The sequence below is a fragment of the Meriones unguiculatus genome, chromosome 10 (genome assembly GCF_030254825.1).
Source record: "Meriones unguiculatus strain TT.TT164.6M chromosome 10, Bangor_MerUng_6.1, whole genome shotgun sequence".
Taxonomy (NCBI): domain Eukaryota; kingdom Metazoa; phylum Chordata; class Mammalia; order Rodentia; family Muridae; genus Meriones; species Meriones unguiculatus.
This window is the reverse complement of record NC_083358.1, coordinates 113,022,587-113,044,170: the sequence shown is the minus strand read 5'-3', so window position 1 is coordinate 113,044,170 and position 21,584 is coordinate 113,022,587. Positions and strand designations below refer to the sequence as shown.

General features: G+C 43.2%; 1 protein-coding gene across 5 annotated transcripts in view; it reads left to right on the top strand.

The window, feature by feature from the left end:
- The window catches only part of Large1 (LARGE xylosyl- and glucuronyltransferase 1), a 500,017-nt gene that overhangs the window by 341,138 nt on the left and 137,295 nt on the right, over positions 1–21,584 (top strand). The window lies entirely within an intron of this gene.

Genomic DNA, 21,584 nt, shown 5'->3' with positions numbered 1-21,584 from the left:
AAGGCTTCATAATTCAACGTCATGAGGACATCTGCACCGTCTAAGCATATGTGCACCTTATGAAGACATAAGTGCAGCCCACGGGAGTTATGAAAAGGCAAAAGCTCTAACAGGTAGTTTCTATCTGAATTGACGTCATCAAGAATCTCAGAACACTGAAGAGACACTTCCCAGATTCTGATGATGAGAGCTCAGTTGACTTTGGGAAAAGCTCCTTAAATGCTGCTTTCAGAGTTAACATTGGTATACAAACAACAGGGAACCATTTGCCTGGTAGAAACAGATTCATCATGATGTTTTGTAAATGTGTTTTTCTTCAATTAGTTAAAGCTGTAAGAAGTCAACACTTAAACTGTTACTAGACAATTAGTAACTGTAGGTGTCACAACCAACTGTTGAGCCTGGAAGGTGTCTGGTTTGTATAGTTCCAGAGTGAGAATAGTCTCACCCTCTTAGTCCTTGGCGTTGTGTGTGTGTGTGTGTGTGTATGTGTGTGTGTGTGTTACCAGCATGTTTCAATTTCATGGACCTTCATGCGCTTAATACTCCTGCCTTACTCTCATTTCTTCCCTTATGCCCTCTGTATCCAAGCTCTGTCTACAAGAACTTTCTGTGATAGAGCAGTTATTTTGTATCTGTGTATCTCTAGGATATGGAAATCCTCAGCCTCATGTGATAATTGAGCACTTGAGAAGTGGCTAGAATTGCTAAAGGAATGAAATTGTATTTCCTTTAATTTTAATTCATTTACAGTTAAATAGCCACATCGTTACTCAAACATTCAGGCAAGCTTTATCTAAAATCTCAATGAGTTCTTTGTGCCCCAGTGAAGCCTATTTGCTCAAGAAACTCCTCTTAATAGGAAACAACAGTTGCAGAATCCTTTACCAGTGCCTTTATTTTGAGCCTTACACCTGAATTAAGTATGATTCAGGGTCAGGTTCAGGCATGTAGTAAGCACCTAGTGAAAGATAACATCAACTTTGACGCTCAGTGCAAGCCTCAGTGGAGATGTAATCTCAAACTTACAGATTGGGAACGTGAAAGTCAAACTCTTCACTTTCAAGCAGTTTTCCAAGATGTTCCTACAGCCAGTGTGGCAGAGCAGAGCTTCTGTACCCTCCAGGCCTGCTTTTTGGAACACCTGACAAAGAAGCACGCTTACCTCACAGATTTCAGTGAGTTCTCTTCTTTGAGATGAAGTTTGCTGGGTGTAGTGGCCAACACCCCCACGCTTTGCAGTTATGCTTTAGTTTCCAATGCTGCAGTCACGTGGGCACTGTTTCTGATTACCCAGCTTGGCAACTAGAGGAAAAGGCAACGACAACCAAAGTGCTCAAGTTCCTGAGCTGAGTAACTCACGGGCCAGAAAAAGTCAGAGGTATGTATGCTGAGGAAGAGAAAGATGCCTGTGCTGTAGCACAGAAACCCAGCACACAGACAGGGCTCTGAGTAAGAGGAATTGGAGGCCTTCAACTGGCAGTTGGGGCCAAGCACTTCAGCAGACCTGTACTAAGGATGGAGGCAGCTTCTTCTTTAGTTGCAATGAGATTGTTTGTACTTCGTTGAGTCAATCAGGGTAGTGTTGGTAGTACATCCTCAGTGATTATCCTTGGATGGATGAATAAATGACAAATTTGATGAGCACAAGTTTGCAGTTGCCCCCTAGGCCGCTCAGTCTCCAAGTGGGTTCCCTAGTAAGGGGAGCAGGGGCTGTCTCTGACATGAAATCAGTGGCCTGCTCTTTGATCACGTCCCCCTGGGGGGTGCAGCCTTGCCAGACCACAGAGGAAGATGACGCAGCCAGTCCTAATGAGACCTGATAGGCTAGGGTTAGTTAGTAGAGAAGGAGGACCTCACCTGTCAGTGGACTGGGGGAGGGGTAAGGGGGGAGACAAGGGAGGGAGGTGGGACTGGGAGGAGGTGAGGGAGGGGCTACAGCTGCGAAAGAAAGTGAATAGATTATAATAAATAAAAATTTAAAAGAATATTTTTAAAAAAGAAAAGAAAAATAGTGTTTGCTCCTGCAGGCAGCAGAAGTCTACAAAGATAGAAAAATAAACTCAGACTACAGCCACTCAACCAAAAAAAGAATGTGAAAAGGCAGTATTTGTGACTGCAGTTCAGATGTAGCCTTTTGATGAAAGTCATGGAATTACAATCAGAAGATGCTTATAAAACCCAGGAAACAAATTAGATATGACTCAAATTAAGTATGAAACAAATTAGGTGTCCTTCTGCTGGCACCCTGGAAGTTTCAGCCCCGGCTTTCTAAAGATTCTGAAACTTGACCCCCATAGATTTGGGGGATGAAAATCTAGGGACTGATACCTAAGAGAAAAATGCCAAGAGTATTTAAGGATGCTTAACTGCCCTAGATGTGCAGCCCTCCCCACATCTGTGGTATATGACAGCAGCTAAGGGATGCTTTAAGATGTGGGTAGGTTGGGTAGACATAAACCCCTACCTTTGGAATTCTCTTCTCGCCCCATCTCAGAAGTTGTACTTAATCTATTTCCTTGGATTTGACTCAATTCCCAGTCTTTGTCTAGTCATCTTTTCCTGTTTTCTATGTTTAATCCCACTGGCTCTGTCCCCTGTGTTTGAATTTTAGGAGCAACTTGTGCTTAATTTCAGTGTTGTACTTCAGATTCTGATTCATTGATTAACCATTGAATAGAGTTAATTATATAATCCAATGGAAAGTACCTTATAAACTATCAAAAGTGGTGATTGGAGAAGTGGGTATAGGATAGGCAGTCAGCTTCTTCTACTGCATGTGACCCCAGAAATTTTTTTTTTTTTTTTTGTAGTCGGATGTCACAGAGCAAATGGATGGGAAAAAGCATTTTGATGTTGTATACGTCTAGGCCTGTCAGTTACACAGACGGAGAAACCAAGGCTCTGAGTAGACAAGAAGACAACCAAAGATCAATCATCTCACTACATTGGCAGGCCAGGTTCATTATCTCATCCTGCCTATCTTTTCTCTGTTGGCAGAAATGCAGTGTAACAGTGCTAGGCTTCATCCCAAATCATGGTCCTGTTTTTAATGCGGGTTGACTGTCCCTTATGTGAAATGATGAGACCAAAACTATTTCAGAGTTTTGGATTTTTGATAACCTGCCAGTAGCATTTTTCAACCAGAAAAGAGAAATGTTCATTCTTTTATGACAAATAGGACTCATTTCTTCAGTGATCCTTTATCTGTAGACATTGAGGGCCCAGCAGTGTACACAACAAACAGAAGGTCCTGTCCTTCTGGAACTTTCAGTCTTTTCCGGGGGAACAGAAAACTGTGTGTGTGTGAGTGTGCATATATGTATGTGTAGGTGTTTACATGCACACAGTCACATGCTTTTGCATACGTGTGCATATATGATGCCATAGGCTTGGAGGGGAAATAAGACAGGAAGGAAAGTTGAGGGTGTTGGGCTGCCAAAAGAGAGGAGGTGCTCTGTGTGGGAGTGGAGGTCCAAGAGGACTTGCTGATAATGTATTTGAGTCTGCGTGGTGGTCTGACTTAACACCAGTGCAGTGGTGAATAGGCTAGGGCCTCAACAAGGACTGATTTCATAAAGAACAGAATATCTGACCACACTGTCATTGACTATCCGTTAAATTCATGTTTCAATATCCAGTTAACAGATTCACAGTTTTCTCTGGTTTGTATATTTTTATTGCCTGAAAATTTTTACAAAGGATATATTAACTTTATACTAAAACCAGAAGAATAGAGACAGTGGGTTACTGAAGGAAATGGGACTTCAGTAGTGAGGTGTAATAAGAAGTCATCATGGTTACCTCAGTCAGGATGATCATTTCTAGTTTCGTCCATTTGCCTGCAAATTTCATCATGTCTTTGTATTTAGTAACTAAATAGTATTCCATTATACAAATGCACCACATTTTCCTTATCCATTCTTCAGTTGAGGGACATCTAAAATAAAATCCTGAGTGAGGTAACTCAGACCCAAAAAGACATGAATGACAGGAGCCTAGCATAACTGTCTTCTGAAAAGCTTAATCCAACAGCTGATAGAAACAGATGCAGAAACCCACAGCCAAACAATAGGCTGAGCTTGGGGAGCTTAATGGAAGAGTGGGAGGAAGGACTGAGGGATATGAAGAGGTAAAGGACACCACAAGAAGAACTACAAAGTAAACTAACCTGGGTCCATGAGGGCTCACAGAGACAGAACCACCAACCAGAGAGCATGCATGGGCTGGACCTAGACCCCTACACACATGTATCAGATGTGCAGCTTGGTCATCATGTGGCTCCCTTAACAATGGGAGTAGTGGCCATCCCTGGCTCTGTTGCCTGCCTCTGGATCCCTTTCGCCTAGCTGGGCTGCCTGTCTGGCCTCACTTAGTCCTGCTGCAACTTGAGGTGCCAGGGTGGGTTAGTACCCTTTGGGAGCCTCCCCTTCTCTGAGGAGAATGGGGAGAGCGGAGCATGAGGGAAAGAGAGGGGACTGAAAAGTCACTTTTCAGGCTTTAAAGTGATTAAATAAATAAATAAGTGGGAAAATAGAAAAATAATTTAAAAAGAAAAGAACTTATGGTGGGTGAGAGGGAGCACTGGGGAGGAGAATATGTGAACCAGAATAATACGCAGCAATGGCTTTGGTCCTGACAACGTATCCACTGACAGACTGAGCTGAAGAACTTGGAGGGAAAAATGAAGAAGCAATGGTTGCTTAGCTCATAGTTTAAAGGGAGCATGGTGTTTTACCCAGCAACAGAAAGCCTAACTGAGACAACATACTTCAGCCCTTTGACCTTAGCTCTGCTAACAGCCAAGAGAGAGATACAGAAACTGAGAACAGGAAAACTGTCATCCTTCATTGATTGTCTTCTGGAAACAGTGTTCTTTTTCCCTATATGATTCAAAAGATTTGTTCAATAAGTTCTGGGCCTGCCTTTAAATCAAACTGACATTGGCTGTAGAAAAAGATTCTTATGTAATCATTAACTTGAAACTCCTCACAGTGAGGGACCATAGCTCATTTTTCTCTGCACTTCTCATAGCAACAAGCTCTGTGAATATTTCTTGTTTTATCAGGGAAGATTATGTAGTAAAGTATGACTGACATCAGAAAAGTAGCTCACTAATTTCTTAATAGAGACTCCAGAAGCTTGCCAGGGTGCTCATGATTTTGACTTCTTTATATATTTGACAAGGAACATTTTTTTAAGTCGCTTGGACAGCCAAGGTAGATCATAGGATGAGGTCGTGGTCACCAGCCCATGCCTTTGTTTTCCCTGTTTCTATTCTACATGCTGGGCAGAACCCACAATACTAAACGTTCAGCTACCTTTGAAGTCTCCAGGATGACCACCTGTACCTCCAAGCTGTGCCAAACAGGAGGTGGATTATCCAGGAACAGGTGCACGGGGTGGCCAGACTATGTCCCTCCTTTCCACATCTGCAACCTTTATATGTACCAACCCTCTTTCTGAAGATGCCTTTAAAGCCAGTGGCCCACAATCTTACCTCCATCAGTTTAATAGAGTGAAGATAATTTAATTACCCTTTAGCAGGCAGGATCATGAATGCCCAGAGGTTATAATTAAGAAAGTGCCAGTGATCATTATCAGCATCCATTATCACTGCCTGGCCCCTCCTCTTTAGTTCCCCCTGGCTATTTTCTTAGCTGTTGTTACCTGTCACAGTCTTTCTTTAAATGTCTGAGGGTATTATCCCACATTTCCTAACCTCCCTCCTCACTACCCACAACTTGCATCATTCCTTTATCTTCTCCCTTCCAACTAGTTCCCTGCTATTCCTAGCTTGCTTCGTCTTCTGTACATGGAAAATTAGTGTCAAGCATTGCCTGGGACTCCTGCACCCCGGATCAGTAGATACTTCAGGTCTGCTGGGCCCTTGGTTATGAGTGAAGCATTTCCATTTCTGTAATGAAACCTTTGGTCTCCAGAGTAAAACTTGCAATAAATAACGGTTTCTTCTCTAAGAAGAAAGAGCTGGATGAAAGGCCTAGTATGGCACCTCTGTGTTTGACCTTCCCTGCTGTGGACTTCCTGCTACCCTAAATGATCTGGCTAACCCCAAAATGTTCTGGCTCAAGTGAGTTGAGAAGCAAGCCAGCCAAGACTTCCAAAAGGACTGAATTGAAAAGTGACCAGCAGAAACAAGGAAGAGAGCGCTGTTGAGAAATAGAGCCCAGGGAGTGCGATAGTGACCTAAAGGAGTCGAAGGGTGGAAGTTTCTAGCTTTCTTCGAGGTCTTATGAGTTGTGTCTTGTCTCACATGAAGTCTGTGATGTCCTCTCTTCCCAGCACCATGTGGACAGGCACTGTCTATTCCACTGTCAGAACTGCCCCAGTTCTCACTCTTAGGGCATAATCATTGCCACCAGAAAGTCCACTAGTGCTCCCATGACTTTCCCACAAATACTATCCAGACCTCTGGTTTCTCTCCTTCAAAAAAAAAAAAAAATTCCAATCAATTAACAGTTCCTGCTGGAGAGACCCTCCTTTAACAAGCAGGAAGTATTCTGACAGATCCTGAAAACAAATCATTCATGAATCTTTAAAGAATTCCACCCAACCTTGAATCCCCAGGATCTGACATGGGGCCTGGCGCAGAGCACTATAGGATAGTCAATAAATATGTGAGAACTGAGAAAGGACAAGAGAGAGAAGGAGGAAGGATGGGGAGGAATGCATAAAAACAGTACATAGCTATCTCATACTATTTGTAAGAGGTAAGGAGTCTCTGCTGTCACCCAAGACGTGACCCTTCATTTCTCCAACTCTGCTTCCAGAACTATTGCATTTGGCTTTTGGCCAGTTATCCCAAGTTCATTCCTGATCTGAATCAGTAATAAAATGTAACAGTCATTGTGAGAATACTTAACATTGGGGAAGGACTTTTAGTTAGATTTAAGAGGTGGTCTGTGAGGTAGGCTAAATTGTAATATGTGCACTTGATAGATGACAGAAAGGTTAACGCTCAGAAGAGCTGATCTAGCAACTAAGGGAAGTTTCCCAATTCTTTTTTTTTTTTTTTTTTTTTTGGCAAGTTGTCCTAAAGTTAAATGTTTTAAAACATGGCCAGCTTTCAAAAACATCAATTTGTTGCTCTTGATGTATCTGTAGAATAGAATAATGTGGGATCCATGCATAAAATAAAGGCTGTCAGTTCAAGGTGGCACAGCAGCTGTGAGAAGGAAGGAAGATATATGACACGTGTGCCCTCGTCATTACTTTCCGAACGTATATCAACTTATCTGACTTTGGACTAAGCATTATGATCATATTCTAAAACCACCTCTAGGGGATAAACCGCAAGTTGTTCGTTTTAAGCCCCTCTCCCAGTGCGTGTGTGTGTGTGTGTGTGTGTGTGTGTGTGTGTGTTTACATGTGTGTCACATGGGTGCCAATACCTGTGAATGGCAGACGAGGTCATCAGGTACCCGCAGAGGTAGAGTTACAGGCAGTACAGGCAGCGTGAGCTACCTGAGATGGGTGTTAGGAACTGAATTTTGGTCTTCTGCAATAGCATCCAGTTCTCCAAACTGCATTCTCATTTTCTTCTTTTTGTTTGCACATTTCATGGAAGTTTTTTTTTTCCTTGCTTTAGCATCAGAAATAAAGAAAAATATACACAAATCTGTTACATACATAAGGTTTGTCCTACCTAGATTCTATTGACATGTAAAATTTGAGACTGTATTTTGTGCTTGAAGCAAGGGCAGAATCTACTGTCTGAGAAACAGTACCTGTGGTTTAGGGACCCCCTGAGCAGTCTGCTAAGGGTCACAACCTCCTAAATTACCTCTTCTTCATTGGTAGGGAAACAGGGACATTTGTGCCTGTTTCTTCTTGCTCAAACACCTTTTTTAATTGAAAAAAAAAACAAAAACAAAACATCAAGACAGGAGGCAGATAGAAAAACCCATAAAAATTGTTTTACTGCATTGTAAAAGACTTAGGTTTGTGACATTAGTATCATGTAGAAATTGATGCTGTCACCCAGTATTTCTGGGGGAGCACATTCTAGCTGGAATGACATGGGCCTTTCTGCATAGCTACTGTGCAACCTCAGAGGAGGTTCCCTGCTCCTCACCCCCCTGCTGTCATCACACCTTGCATTCAGCTAGGCAGCATCCCACTATGTAATGGCAGCCATATTCCACAGCAGCACCAAGAAAATGCGTGGAACCTCCCCCAAGTAGTCCCCAAGATGCAGGTCACCTCTTCTTGACAGTGGGAAACCCAGCAAGCGTTATTTATTCTCTGCTTCTGCTGTGTCTGGCTTCTATCATGGAACTCTGTTCCTTATGTGGCCTGTCGGAGAAATCTATTCTTGTCTCTAACCTTCACTGCTCATTTTCATTTGCACAGACGTTAAAACAGCATACTAATTTTGAGAAACAAGCACTGGAAGTAATCTCAGAGAAGTTTGATTTGTCAGTGAGTAGTTACCATTTCCTGCCAATGCTCGCTTGTGTAAGTTTATCCAGTCATTCATCTGTTGTTGGCACACCCTGTTCCCGGCCTGTAAATTACAAAGTGACTGGCTAAGAACAAAGATGCTATTTTTGTTATATTTACATGCCACTGGAATTGAGATCGATTCTCCCCATCTTTCCCCTTCTTCCTCTGTTTGTTCACTGTCCTTCCATCCATCTGCCCAACCATCCATCCATCCATCCATGCACCACTTATTGAGCTAATCAGGTTGTATGCTAAGCAGTGGTAGGGACCAAACAAGACCTTTGTCATATTTTGAAAAATTACCATAACTAGTAGATGATAGGACCAATCTTAGCAATGTCCCTAAATACAATGTTAGGCAGAATCCCAGAGTACCATCTAGAGGGTATGTGTTCGGCCCACCACTACCACTCACAATGATCTCTCAAGCTACAGGTCACCTATTTCCTGCCTACAAAGCACCTGTCATTATTTATTTCTTGCTTCTTCAGGTCACCTACTTGCTGGGAGGAAAATTAGCCTCAAAATCTGGGCATAAAGAAAACAAAAGAAATGCCAACTAATAAATTGGAAGGATTCTTGAGGAAATTGATATTGACTGTGGAAAACCTTGATGTCAACTGTGTAGAGTCATGTCCCCACACTAAGCCAAAATTAGAAGCCCTACAGTACCCAGCACTCTTACTTAGAGAAGATTGTAGAAGCTAACTCACAAAACTCTCTGACATCTTAGGGTTCAGTGAAGTCACAAGTGAAAACAGACAGGCTCTCACTAAACACCTATTAAATTCTTCCCAGGCCTTGAGCTTCTGTGGTCTGTCTCAGTTTAGTTTTCTCAGGAAGCCTGTGACAATTCATCATGTTTTCACCAATGAAGAAATTGTGGTTTAAGGAGGCTAATTGACTTGACCAGAGTCACAGATAGCCAGCTGCTAAACCCAGCACCCCAGAAGAACAGACTGCCTTCTCCATCCTCCTGCAATTAGAAAAGCAGCATGGTGACAGTCCACTCTTTGACACTTTGTTTGAAGTTCTCCCTTGGGATGATCTCATCAGACTTTGCACGACAATGTTGTTTCCTAGAACACATTCAGCCAAATAAGACTCTAGGCTGCATTGCAAGTAAGGAAGAGGAAACCAAAGAACAGATGTGCATGCAGTTGCTGCTGGCACAGTGTCCTGTGAACCATTTCATAAATTGTAGTTCATTAAACAAGCATTTGAAGAACAGCTTTTCTGAGAATGGCACTTGCAGTCTGTGTTCTTATTCCCTGTACATCATGAGAAAAGGTGACATCATATCCTCCATCCTCTCCCAAGTAGACCTACTGAATTTGCAATTAGAAAATCATTGTTGTTTGTGAGGTGAATGAAATGGGCTTCAAACTTGACCCTGGAGAAAGTCAGAATCATTGATTTAGAGGAGGGCTTAAAGGAAATAGGAGAGATCCCTGTGATTCACAGGCATGCAGAGAGATACTAAACGTGAAAAAGAGGCTAGTTGAGGACTGAGGCTGAATATTTCAAGTCTGTAACAGTTAACAAAGACTTGACAAAGTCTCTTTAAAGAATTTAATTATCAAACAGATTATCAACAAAATTTTGCAGATGGCAAAATTCCTCCTTTTCCTTGCATAGGAGGGTCAAATCCTTGAAATGGACCTGTTGCCCTTACCTCAGTAAAGCACTGTACTTGCAGCCTGTTGAGCCTCTCCTGGTTCATCTGAAAAGGAAAAAAAAAATGTAGTTATGTGTCAAGGTGGGGTTTTTCTGAGACTATTCCGTATCGAACCCTGTTTTACCAGGAGAATTTGAAAACTATACAGCTCACCACTTAGCTCTTCTTTAAAAAACTTTTCTAAGGAAATCATCTTTACATAGCTCGAGAAAAAAATGAAGACTTCGTGATAGGTTTGTAAAGCAGCTCCTGTAAAGAGTCTCTTGTTTGTGTGCTAGGCAGCCCCAAGGCCAGGTTGTATCAGTGGAGCTTGCTGTCCATGGTGATAAAGAGGACCCTGAGCATAGGCTGGTGCTATAGTTGAGAGGTAGAATATTTGCCCGATATGAATTGAGATCCTAGGTTCAGTCCATAGTACTGCAAAGAGCAAAAGAAAGAGTAAGGCTGGGGATTGAAGCTGATTCTCCCTAGACAGACCTTCTCCTAACGTTTGTTATCCATAGTATGACACCCATATGGAGTTCTCTCATTAGGTCTTCTTTTTACTTAGGGCCTTGTAGAAGATATACATTGTGACAGTGGTGCTTAATTAATACCCAGTTATTGCCTTGGAGTGGGGGTAAAATATAAATGAAACCTTCCTTAGTTTAAATAAACCTCTCCAAACCATGAGTTCTGGTTGTTATGTGAGTTATAGAAATGTGGTTAAAGAGCATGGCTAATATTATGCCCAGATGACGAGACCCCCAAGAGACCACCAGGAACACGAGTCAGATGGAAACACAATGGTCTTTATTCAAGCTCAAGATTGGGCCATCAATCATCTCTGATGCAGCAATTCAGAAAGAGCGGCCTTCAGTCTCAGGAAGGCAGAGTTTTTACAGGGAAAAACTACAGGTGGGGAATTCCAAGCCTTGGCATTACAGGATTGGGCAAGAGGGGAGCGGGTAGATTGGGGTAGATTGACCTTTAAGCTGATTGGTTCAGGCCAACTGGCCAAACCACAAGGGGGAAACAGGCTATTGAAAAGGAACATCTTGACCTGGGCAATACCCAGAATTGTGTGTGTAATTTTATTTCATTGGTCCAGGTGCAAGGCTTAATTATTCTTGCCAAGTTCCTCCTGTGATTTTTTCACTTGCCAAGTTCCTTCTGTGGGTTTTTTTTAACTTGCCAAGTTCCTGGTGGGGGAACTTGGGTCACCTAAAGGATAGGAAGCGGGCATTAGTTCTGCTCTTGCTCTCTCATTCCCCCCTCTACTAGTAACTTCTGATTCCCAATCATGGGCCCTTAATCATGGGTCTTAGATTGTTTTCATACAGTTGGTGGTACTGGGATCCCATAACCATTAACTATGTGAATTTCTTACCCTATAGAGGGTGAAGGGGAGGAGAGCCACCCAGTCCCCACCAGTCTCAAAGGTCAATTTAGCTAAGGTCTCTTTTAATGTTTTATTCATTCTTTCTACCTGTCCTGAACTCTGGGGCCTATATGCACAATGCAACTTCCAATCTACCCCAATAACCTTGGACCCAAAAGCTGGTCCATTGTCTGAACCTGTCATATGAGGAAATCCATACTGGGGTAGACTGTCTTCCAGCAACTTCTTAGCTACTATTTTGGCTGTTTCGGACTTGGTGGGAAAAGCTTCTGTTCATCCAGAGAAGTGTCAACAAACACCAGGAGGTACTTGTAGCCGAATTTTCCAGGTTTTATTTCTGTGACATGAATCCGCAGTATGTTCCCGGCCTCTTAACCCTGCGTCGGGACCCTAGATGTTTGGGGCTGCATCCTGCATTGGTCAGTTGACAAGCCTTATGGTCCGAAACTATCCAGTCAATGGCGTGTTTGTCTTTGAAAGTCACTTTGGACTGTCTCGCAGCATTAGCCATTCTCCAGGCGCTCGTATGCATAGCCCCGTGAATCTCACTGAGGGTGACTTTAGCTAAAGAACAGGAAGGATTAGCTTACTGTCTGCAGAATGCCTCCCAATAGTTGGCTCATGGGCAGATTCTGTGCCCATTTGACTTCCTCAGGGGTATATTTTCGTTGTTCCAGTAAATTGGGGTCCCCTGGGTCAGGGAAGACAGTCACGAGCTCCGTGGTCTCAATTTCTTTTAGGGCTGCTTCACGAGCAGCCTTGTCAGCCAGGTTGTTTTCTCTTGCAACTGTGGAAGTTCCTTTTTGATGTTAAGGGCAGTATATAATTGCCAGTCTTTTTGGTAGCCGTAAGGCCCTTAATATTGCAAATTTTTTTTCTTTTATGTTTTTTGTTTGTTTTGTTTTGTTTTGAATAGTTTTTCCTTCAGCTGTGAGTAGGCCTCATTCCTGTAGATGGCACCATGCACATGAGCTGTGGTGAAGGCATGCCTGCTGTCTGTGTAGATGTTGACTGCCAGGTCTTTTCCCAAAGGCTGGTCAAGGCTTTGGTCAAAGCTGCCTTCTGTGTGGAGGTTCCTGTAGGAAGAGACTGGGACCAGACTGCCTCCGTCTCAGTAGTTATTGCCGCCCCCGCTTTCTTCTGGCCCTCATGGACAAACCTGCTCCCGTCCGTGTACCAGGTGTGACCAGCCCCGATCAGGGGAACATCCATCAGGTCTGGCCTAGTGCTGTGCACTGACACCAATATCCCAGTGCAGTTATGTAGAGGAGGGTCCAGGTCTGGGTCCAGTGACAGGGTCGAACTGGGTCCAGTGACAGGGAGGTAGGCAGCTGGAAACTGATCCTGCTAGGGTTGATCAGCAGGGTGTGGTAATGAGTCATTCTAGCGTTACTGAGCCATCCATCTGGTGGCTGCTTTAGCACTCTCTCAGTGGCATGAGGGGTGGTAACAGTCAAACTTTGCCCCAAGGTGAGTTTGTCTGCATCCATTACCAGTAAGGCAGTGGCTGCAGTGATACACAAACCAGGGGGCCGCTGCTGGGTCTAATTTTATGGACAGGTATGCCACCAGTCGCTTCCAAGGTCCCAATGTTTGAGTTAGGACTCCCTTGGCAGTTCCTTTATGTTCATCCATGATCCTCTCCAAAAATGCCCCTGGACTCTCATTAGATTCCTGCCTAACATTATATACCATGGCCAAATTAGTGGGCCATCTAGCAGCCGCTTTGAGACCTGCCAACAGGGCCTGGCAGCTCCCCTTACCTTCACCATGTTAGAATCCCAGTTAGGTCTCCTAAGGGAAAAGGCAGCGTCTGTGTCAGCTGGATTCTGAGTTGGGACGCCAGTGGCTCTTGGCACATTCTTCCAGGCCTCCAAACAAATGTGCTCCCTTTCTTCAGTGGTGAAAAGAACCTGTAAAAGCTGTTGACAGTCATCCCAAGTGGGTTGATGAGTCTCAGGGAAGCACCCTACGAGCTCCGGGCTCCCTGAGCTGGGGTGTCAGGCGCCTGCAGGGGGACTTCAGAGCAAGTGAGGGTCAGTAAGGAGCTGGGGAAAGATGTCTTTCTCCAGAGGGGAATCCTACAGGACAGGATACAGAGGAACAGATAATTTGAGGGTCTCCTTAGTCTTAGTTACCCAAGTTTGCACCTTTCCTGCAGAAGAAGACTGGTTAGTCAAAGGTGGAAGAAGGAAAAGTTTTACCCAAACTGGATGGTTGGGTGGTAATCACCTGCTTTGGGCTGCATTCCCAAGCAACCCGACTCCAGGAAGACCTGGCCCGGCTCTCTGGGGACCGCTGCAGGCCACACAGGCCTGCACAGGCCATGGCTTCCACAGGCCATGGCTATGATGGAAGTGCACCCACTTGCCAGCGCAGGGTTGGGGAGGGCAGTCATGTTAGGCTCCTGTCTGAAAGTGTAGCAGACTATCATTATTAGGGTCAGGGGCTGGCTCTCTACTGTGAGTTAGGTCTCAGGTTGGGCCAATCATTGGTTGGACATTCCCTCAATCTCTTTTCCCTCTTTATCCCTGCACTTCTTATACACAGGGTAATTTTTGGATCACAGGTTTCATGGGTGGGTTGTTGTTCCCCTCCTTCTACTAGTCCTGCCTGGCTAGGAGGTATCACTTCAGTTTTCATGTCCTCCCTCCCCTGTTAGGAGTCTCAGCTAGAGTCACACCCACATCTTCCCAGAAGCCTAGCCTGTAGCAGGCCTCCAGCTTATCAAAGAAAGAGATGGCCCCCTCCATTTTTATCTTGTTCCTAGCCCTCTCACCTCCCACCCCTGTTATCCCCACATCTGATCCCCATTCTTGTTTCCCCTCTGGATTTCATTTCCTGCCCTGTTTATTCTCTTAATTCACTTGCTGTCTATTCTTTTTCCCAATCAGCGTGAAATTCTGGCACCCTCCCTTGGGCCCTCCTTGTTACTTAGCTTCTGTAGCTTGTAGTGTGGTCATCCTGTACTGTAGGTCTAATATCCACTTGTAAGCAAGTACATACCATGTGCATCTTTCTGGGTCTGGGTTACCTCTCTTAGGATATCTTTTCTAGTTCCATACATTTGCCTGCAAAGTTCACAATTTCTTTGTTTTTAATAGCTGAGTAATATTCCATTGTGTAAATGTACCACAGTTTTTTTTTGTCCATTCATTGAAAAACATCTCGGTTGTTTCCAGTTCCTGGATATTACAATTAACACCGCTGTGAACATAGTTAAGCAAACGTCCTTGTTGCATGGTGGAGCATCTTTTGGGTATGTGCCCAGGAGTGTCATAGTTATATTGAGGTATCTTTCTGAGAAAGTGCCAGATTGATTCCCAAAGAGGTTGTACTAGTTTGCACTCCCACCAGCAATGAGAAGGGTTCCCCTTTTTGCACATCCTCCCCAGAATGTGTTGTCAGCTGAGTTTTTGATCTTAGTGATTCTGACTGGTATGAGATGGACTTTTAGAGTTATTTCAATTTGTATTTCTCTGATGGCTAAAGACTTTGAGCATTTCTTTAAGTACTTCTCAGCCATTTGAGATTTCTTTGTTGTAAATTCTAGGTTTAGCTCTGAACCCCATTGTTTAATTGGATCATTTGATTTGTTAGTGTTTAATTTCTTAAGTTCTTTGTATATTTTAAATATCAGCCCTCTGTCTGATGTAGGGTTGGGAAGGTCTTTTCCCAATCTGTAGGCTGCTGTTTTGTTCTATTGACAGTGTGCTCTGACTTACAGAAGCTTTTCAGTTTCATGAGAGCCCATTTATTAATTGTTGATTTCAGAGCTTATGCTATTGGTGAAAACTAATATTTTTTTTAACCCTAAGAAACTGGCTCTTTTTTTCTACTTTACTTCCCACTTATTTGTCAAATACTTTCTAACTGTACATGTACTTAGAAATATTTTTGTATGACAGGCATAAAAATAAGATATTATGGGTACAGTTTCAGTCTGTCAAAGTGGTGCTAGCAATTCACCTTGGTTTGCCTGGAACTTTCCCTATTTTACCATTAAAATTCCTGTGTCCAGGAATCCACTTGTTCCCATGAAAGGCAAAAGAGTTGGTCATTTAAATATTCAAATGTAACTAATCTTGGGACTTTGGAGATGTATCAGTCCAGGAAACCAGACTTTTGTACCCAGAATTCACATGAAAAATGCTGAGTTTGGTGACACGTGTTTACTGTTTCAGCCCTGGGGAAGTGGACATAAGCAGATATCTGTAGCTTGCTGGCAGCCAGCTTAGCCTACTTGATGAACTCAAGCTACTGTGAGACTCTGTCTCAAGGAAATAGTAAATGAGTAAATAAATAAATCATTGGCAGCACCTGAAGAACATTCACCGTTGTCTTCTAACCTCCACATGTGTGCACATGTATGCGTGTGAACTCATACACACATATGCATTTGTGCTTCCCCTCCCCCCAGCATAAACACTACCTACAACAATTTCCAAATGCCCACTTGGAGTAGCTGCTGTAGTCCTTGAGTGCTCATGGGACAGAAATCTGCATTTAGGCCAAGGTGAGGTACCGCTTCTTCCTTCTGTTACTTTCTAAAATGTTTCTTCTTGTCAGCTTCCTTTCTGTCTTTTTCTCTGTATGTGCAATATTCCACAGAGAGCTTGGGAAGTCTGTTGTAAATGCAAACAGTGTAATATGTATTTGGAAACACAGAACCAATCCAAAGGAAGAAATCCAAAATGACCTGTGACAGGGAATCAGCTGTGGCTGGGCTGATTGGTCGGTCTTCTGCCAGCTCTGACACAAACTCTGGTCCTTATCCTTTATAACGCCTACCCAGTGCTTTGTGCTCTGCTGTTGTTGCTTGCTTGCTCTGCAGGGGGAATTAGAGGAGAAGACACATGCCCTACATGAGGTAAAAGAATTTTCTGAAAAGTCAGTGTTTGGTTCAAACCACTCACACAGCACAGTGTATATATTAGCGTATATATAATAATGCTGCAGTTAACGGGGGCAGGGCACAACAGTGGCAGTGAAAATGACTGAGACACAAGAGATTTTTGTTGGGGAGTAATAGATGACTAAGAAATTATTTCAAACCACAATAAAGATCTGGGCAGATGCATTGTACATGAAATCAATGGCAGTAAATATAGTCTTGCTGCTATTTTTATATTTGCTAAGGATTCTTTTGGATTATCTGTGTGTACATGCATACATATGTTTACATGTGTATATGTCCCTGCATGCAGTTGTATACATGGGTGAGTATGTGTGTTCGTGCCATAGATCAATTTTGAATATTGTCTGTCACTAACTACCTTATTTTTTAACGCAGAACATTCCCTGATCCTAGAGCATACTGATATGCTGTTAGCCCCAAGAACCTCCTGTCTCCATCTCCCCAGTATTTTTAATTTTTATTTTATTTTTATTAATTGCAGTGTATTCACCTTATATCCCAGCTGTAGCCCCCTCCCCCATCTCCCCAGTATTAGGGTTACATATACATGCTATCACAACCAGACTTTTAGCAGGAAAGACCAGAAATCCAGTTTCTCTTGCTTTTGTAGCACGTTCTTTACCCACTGAGCCATGTCCCTATACCCTTGTTCTGGACTACTTTGTCTTGTTGGCATTTGTGTATGTGCTTGCCTGAGGGAATTTATGAGCATCGTGCACATTTAGGTACTCAACAAGACCAAACTGTCGAATTCTGTGGAACTACAGTTACATGCACTTATGAGGTAGTAGATGTGTGTGCTGGGTACCAAACCAGGTCCTCTTTAAGAGCAGGTTGTACTGTTAACTGCTATACCATCTCTCAGGCCACATTATTTTGAACTCTTAAGAATCAGTCTCACTGGTGGAAGCATTCTTAAGTATCACTGTGCTGCCTCACCCTAGGTGTAAACCATTTCTACTTGCTTAGTCCATACAGCTCTCCCAGCAGCCCGCTTGAAGTGGGTTTGTGGAACAGAATCAAAATGGAGTCTTGTGTTGTGTGGGCTTTGCCAACAAGAGCAGAGACAAGGACTCGGAGCCATTATCTCTGTTTGTGGAGAGAAGTCCTCATAGAAAAGGTGGAACTCTGCCCAGCAGTGTATGGAAAAGTGTAAGAGAAATATGTAAGCCGTTCTGACAACAGCACATAATCCGCAGGCCTTCAGTGATATCAGCCTTGTTGGCCTCATAGGTGTAAGTGCTGACAGAGAGGAGAACTTTGAGCAAAAGGAACAATTTCTAAAATATTACAGAGACCTCTTCCTGTGCTTATATCCCAGTACATGGGCCAGAACACAGAAGGTCATTCTGTGCTAATAAATACCCACTGGGAGACTGTGTGGGCAAGTTGAAGCCAAGCCAAGGAGTATGGTCTTGGAGCCATCAGTAAGAAAGGGTCTAGCTTCCTTTTGTCAGTCTATTAATAATACTGTGGTTTCTAATTAATGAAACACAGCTTTTAGGACATGGTATTCCAGGAAGATTTATCAGGCAGTAGTACAAGTTGGAGGAAAAATATAAGTCAGAGTTAGGTACTGAAGGAGACCCATGCATCACCTCTGGAAGAAATTCCTGAGGCTTTTCAGGGGACAGAGAAGGGGAAGGGAAGGGAGCCAGCTATGTAGTCCAGAAAGCCTGGGTTTGAGTTCCAACTCTGCCTCCTTGTAGCTTCATGGCCTGAGACCAGGAGCTTATGTTTTCAACTTCAGTTGCTCCTCTGTCCAGTGGGGACTAAGGTCCATATCTCAGACTGGCTTTGAAAGTTAATAAAATTATGCCTGTTTCCAGGAAGCACTCAAGTAATGTGATGGCTTTTAATCCTTTACTTTTTTAAAAGGAAGTATTGATTAGGTTTTGACCCTTCTTGGAATTCAAGGCTGCAGGATGTCTTGCTTGTTAAGAAGTTGAGTTGTTTGAGACTTTTGACATGTTGACTTTCCGTGACAGCCTGGTTGAAATGTTGGATATATTGGAGGTGGAAGGGTTCTGAAGTTCTGATATGGTTTCCTTGGAGTTGATGGCACTACAGACATTCATTTTAGTGTCAACAAAGACATACACATTTGATGAAACAGTAACAAGATCAAAAATAGTAACAATAAAGCAGAGCTAGGGATCTTGATGTTAGGATACTAACCAACATCACATTTTAAGAAACTCTCTACAAAGTCCCAATTTATTTCTAATATCAGAGATCAGACCTCTACTCTTGCCTGATGCGTCTAAAACAAAAAGGGGGAACTGTAGAGAGCTGCAGAATGCTATGCCTTAAAGATGGAGCTGGTTTCCCGCCTTCCACCTTCCCGATGGTGAGTGCTCTCTGTCATGAACAACTCCACATTTGGCTAAGGCTGAGGATCTGGCTTGCTTCCATGTATGTGGACCTATCTGCATTGCCTACTTGGCATGCTGGGGTTGGCTACCCAGAGGCTATTTAAGCTGTGGGCTGGCTTTCCCCAGGGTCAGATGATTGTTCAAGGTTCCTGAATAAACTGCATTGAAAAAAAAAACTCTTTAATTCCATTCAGTAGTACTCTCCCAGACATAACCTCCAAGATACATGATGTTTTCCTTTCTTCTGTAGCATCTAACAAAACTACCCATGTAGATACACATGTAGGTGACCCTTCCAAAGCTCTTGAGAATGAGAAATATTAGAATCAAGTGTCTCTTTGCTCTCCAAAAAAAAAGGGGGGGAGAAAACAGGAACCAGGACAGGAGCCTACCACAAAGGGCCTCTGAAAGACTTTACCCAGCAGGGTATCAAAGCAGATGCTGAGGCTCATAACAAAACTTTGGGCAGAGTGCAGGGAATCTTATGAAAGAAGGGGAAGATAGAAAGACCTGGAGGGGACAAGAGCTCCACAAGGAAAGCAACAGAACCAAAAAATCTGGGCTCTGAGACTAACACTCCAAACAAAGACAATGCATGGAAATAACCTAGAAACCTTGCACAGATGTAGCCCATGGCAGCTCAGTCTCCAAGTGGGTACCCTAGTAAGGGGAACAGGGACTATCTCTGACATGAACTCAGTGGCTGACTCTTTGATTACCCCCCCCTTAGGGGGGAGCAGCCTTACCAGGCCACAGAGAAAGACAATGCAGCCAGTCCTGATGAGACCTGATAGGCTAGGGTCAGATGGAAAGGGAAGAGGACCTCCACTATCAGTGGACTTGGAGAGGGGCATGGGAGGAGGTGAAGGAAGAAGGGAGAGGGGTAGGATTGGGGGGGATGAGGGAGGGGGCTACAGCTGGGATAAAAAGTGAATAAACTATAATTAATATAAAAAATTTAAATTAAAAAGATGCTCAGCCATGCCAATATCCATGGACAGATGAACTTGAAGAGTATCCTTTGTTAAACTTGAATCTTAAATACATATCTTAGAGATGTTAGGGCCAAGAATACCCTGCACCCTTATAGCCTTCTACTCATGTAGCATTAAAATTATCCAGAGAGCAAATGTCAAGTAATGAAGTCTGGGCTACTCCCCATCTGTCTTACTAATGCCATTTGGAACCAACACTTTTTCATTTGACAGTATAATTGATGAATGAAATATTGCAAGGTTGAAAGTGCTGTGCAGAATTCATTACAGGTGATGGTATGTTCCAAAGGACACAAAGAGGTAACTCTTCTGTACTTTACTTTCCCGTAATATCAACACATCTACTTAATGAAACTTGAACTTCACCTGTTTGCTCTTAAACTAGAATCTCTTGAACAAACCCAGGATGCCACATCTCTGGATCCTGCCACTTTAAGAAAGAGCTGTAATAAAAATCAGGGATTATGGAACAGATAAAGGGGGGAAAAATGGTTAATCAGGAACATGGCATAGGTCACTGGCAGACAGATGGAAATAACCACCAAGCCCCTGAGAGCAGTCTTTCCTTTGTGCTGTTCTTTCATTCTGAGGACTGTCTCAACACTGAGCATACTGGTCTGAGGGTCACAGCTAGTACATGTGAGGTGCATGTGTGAAGAAAGGCAAAAGAATCTCCTGAGGGGGTTGGTTTGCTTTCATTTTAGGAGTCAATGCCTGTCCCGTGGAGGATGTAATAGTTAAAATAATGATAGCATTGTTTCAAAATTATTAAAAGGGCTGAGAAAAGGACTCATTTAGAAAATACTTGCCAGGCAAGCAAGGTTACATGAATCTACAAGCATAGTGATGACTACTTGAAATCTCAGCATTTGGGGAGATGGAAATGGCAGGTTTGTCTGGCCAGCTAGCCTGGGCTATGTGGGCAGCTCCAGGCCATTAAGAGCCACTCTCAAAAAACATGGTGGACCTCTCCTGGAGAATAACATCAAACATTGCCTTTTGTCCTGCAATCATACATGAACATATGCACATGTGTACCTGTGTACACACACACCCACAGTCATTCAAATAATGGATAGAAATGATTTTTTTAAAGTAGTATCAATAGGAAAGCACTAAGTCTTCAGTAGGGGCATGCTGAGAAAATAGGGTGGAATGAACCTGAAAGGCCTGTTGCTGTCTGCTAAAAGCTAGTCTTTCCTAGAGAGTGGTTTATTTGATGCATGGCAAGTAAGCAGAAGAAAGACCTGGGATTACAGGTTAACTTCATAGTCCATCTAAGTGTGTCTTAACAACCTTGTTCCTCCAGCAGATAATTACAGAGCATTTCTATATTTTAGACAGTAGTATACTCCACTGATTACCCAAAGTAATCAGTGGGTCACAGGCTTCCCTCAGAAACATGTGTTCAAGCATGAAAGAAAGGAGCAAGAAAACAGGACTACATATGTACAAGCACACATGCATGCATGCATTGTAAAGATAGAGGATCAGAGAATGAAGCATGCTGGGGTTGCTACACTGGGTCATAAAGGAAGGTGTTCTAGTCTGCCTTTAATTACTATCATCAAATATTTGAGGCAAGTCACCTCTAAGAAAGTCCTCTTCAGCTCAAACTTTGGAGGTTTGAGAACATGGTGTCTCCATGAACTCTGTCCTGGGGAGGTCTCTCCCAGCTGAATCACATCATGGAGGTAGCCATGGCAGGATTGTGTTTGGGTGCACATGACCATGATTCAGTAGAGGTCAGAAAACTGCCTTGAGCCAGACG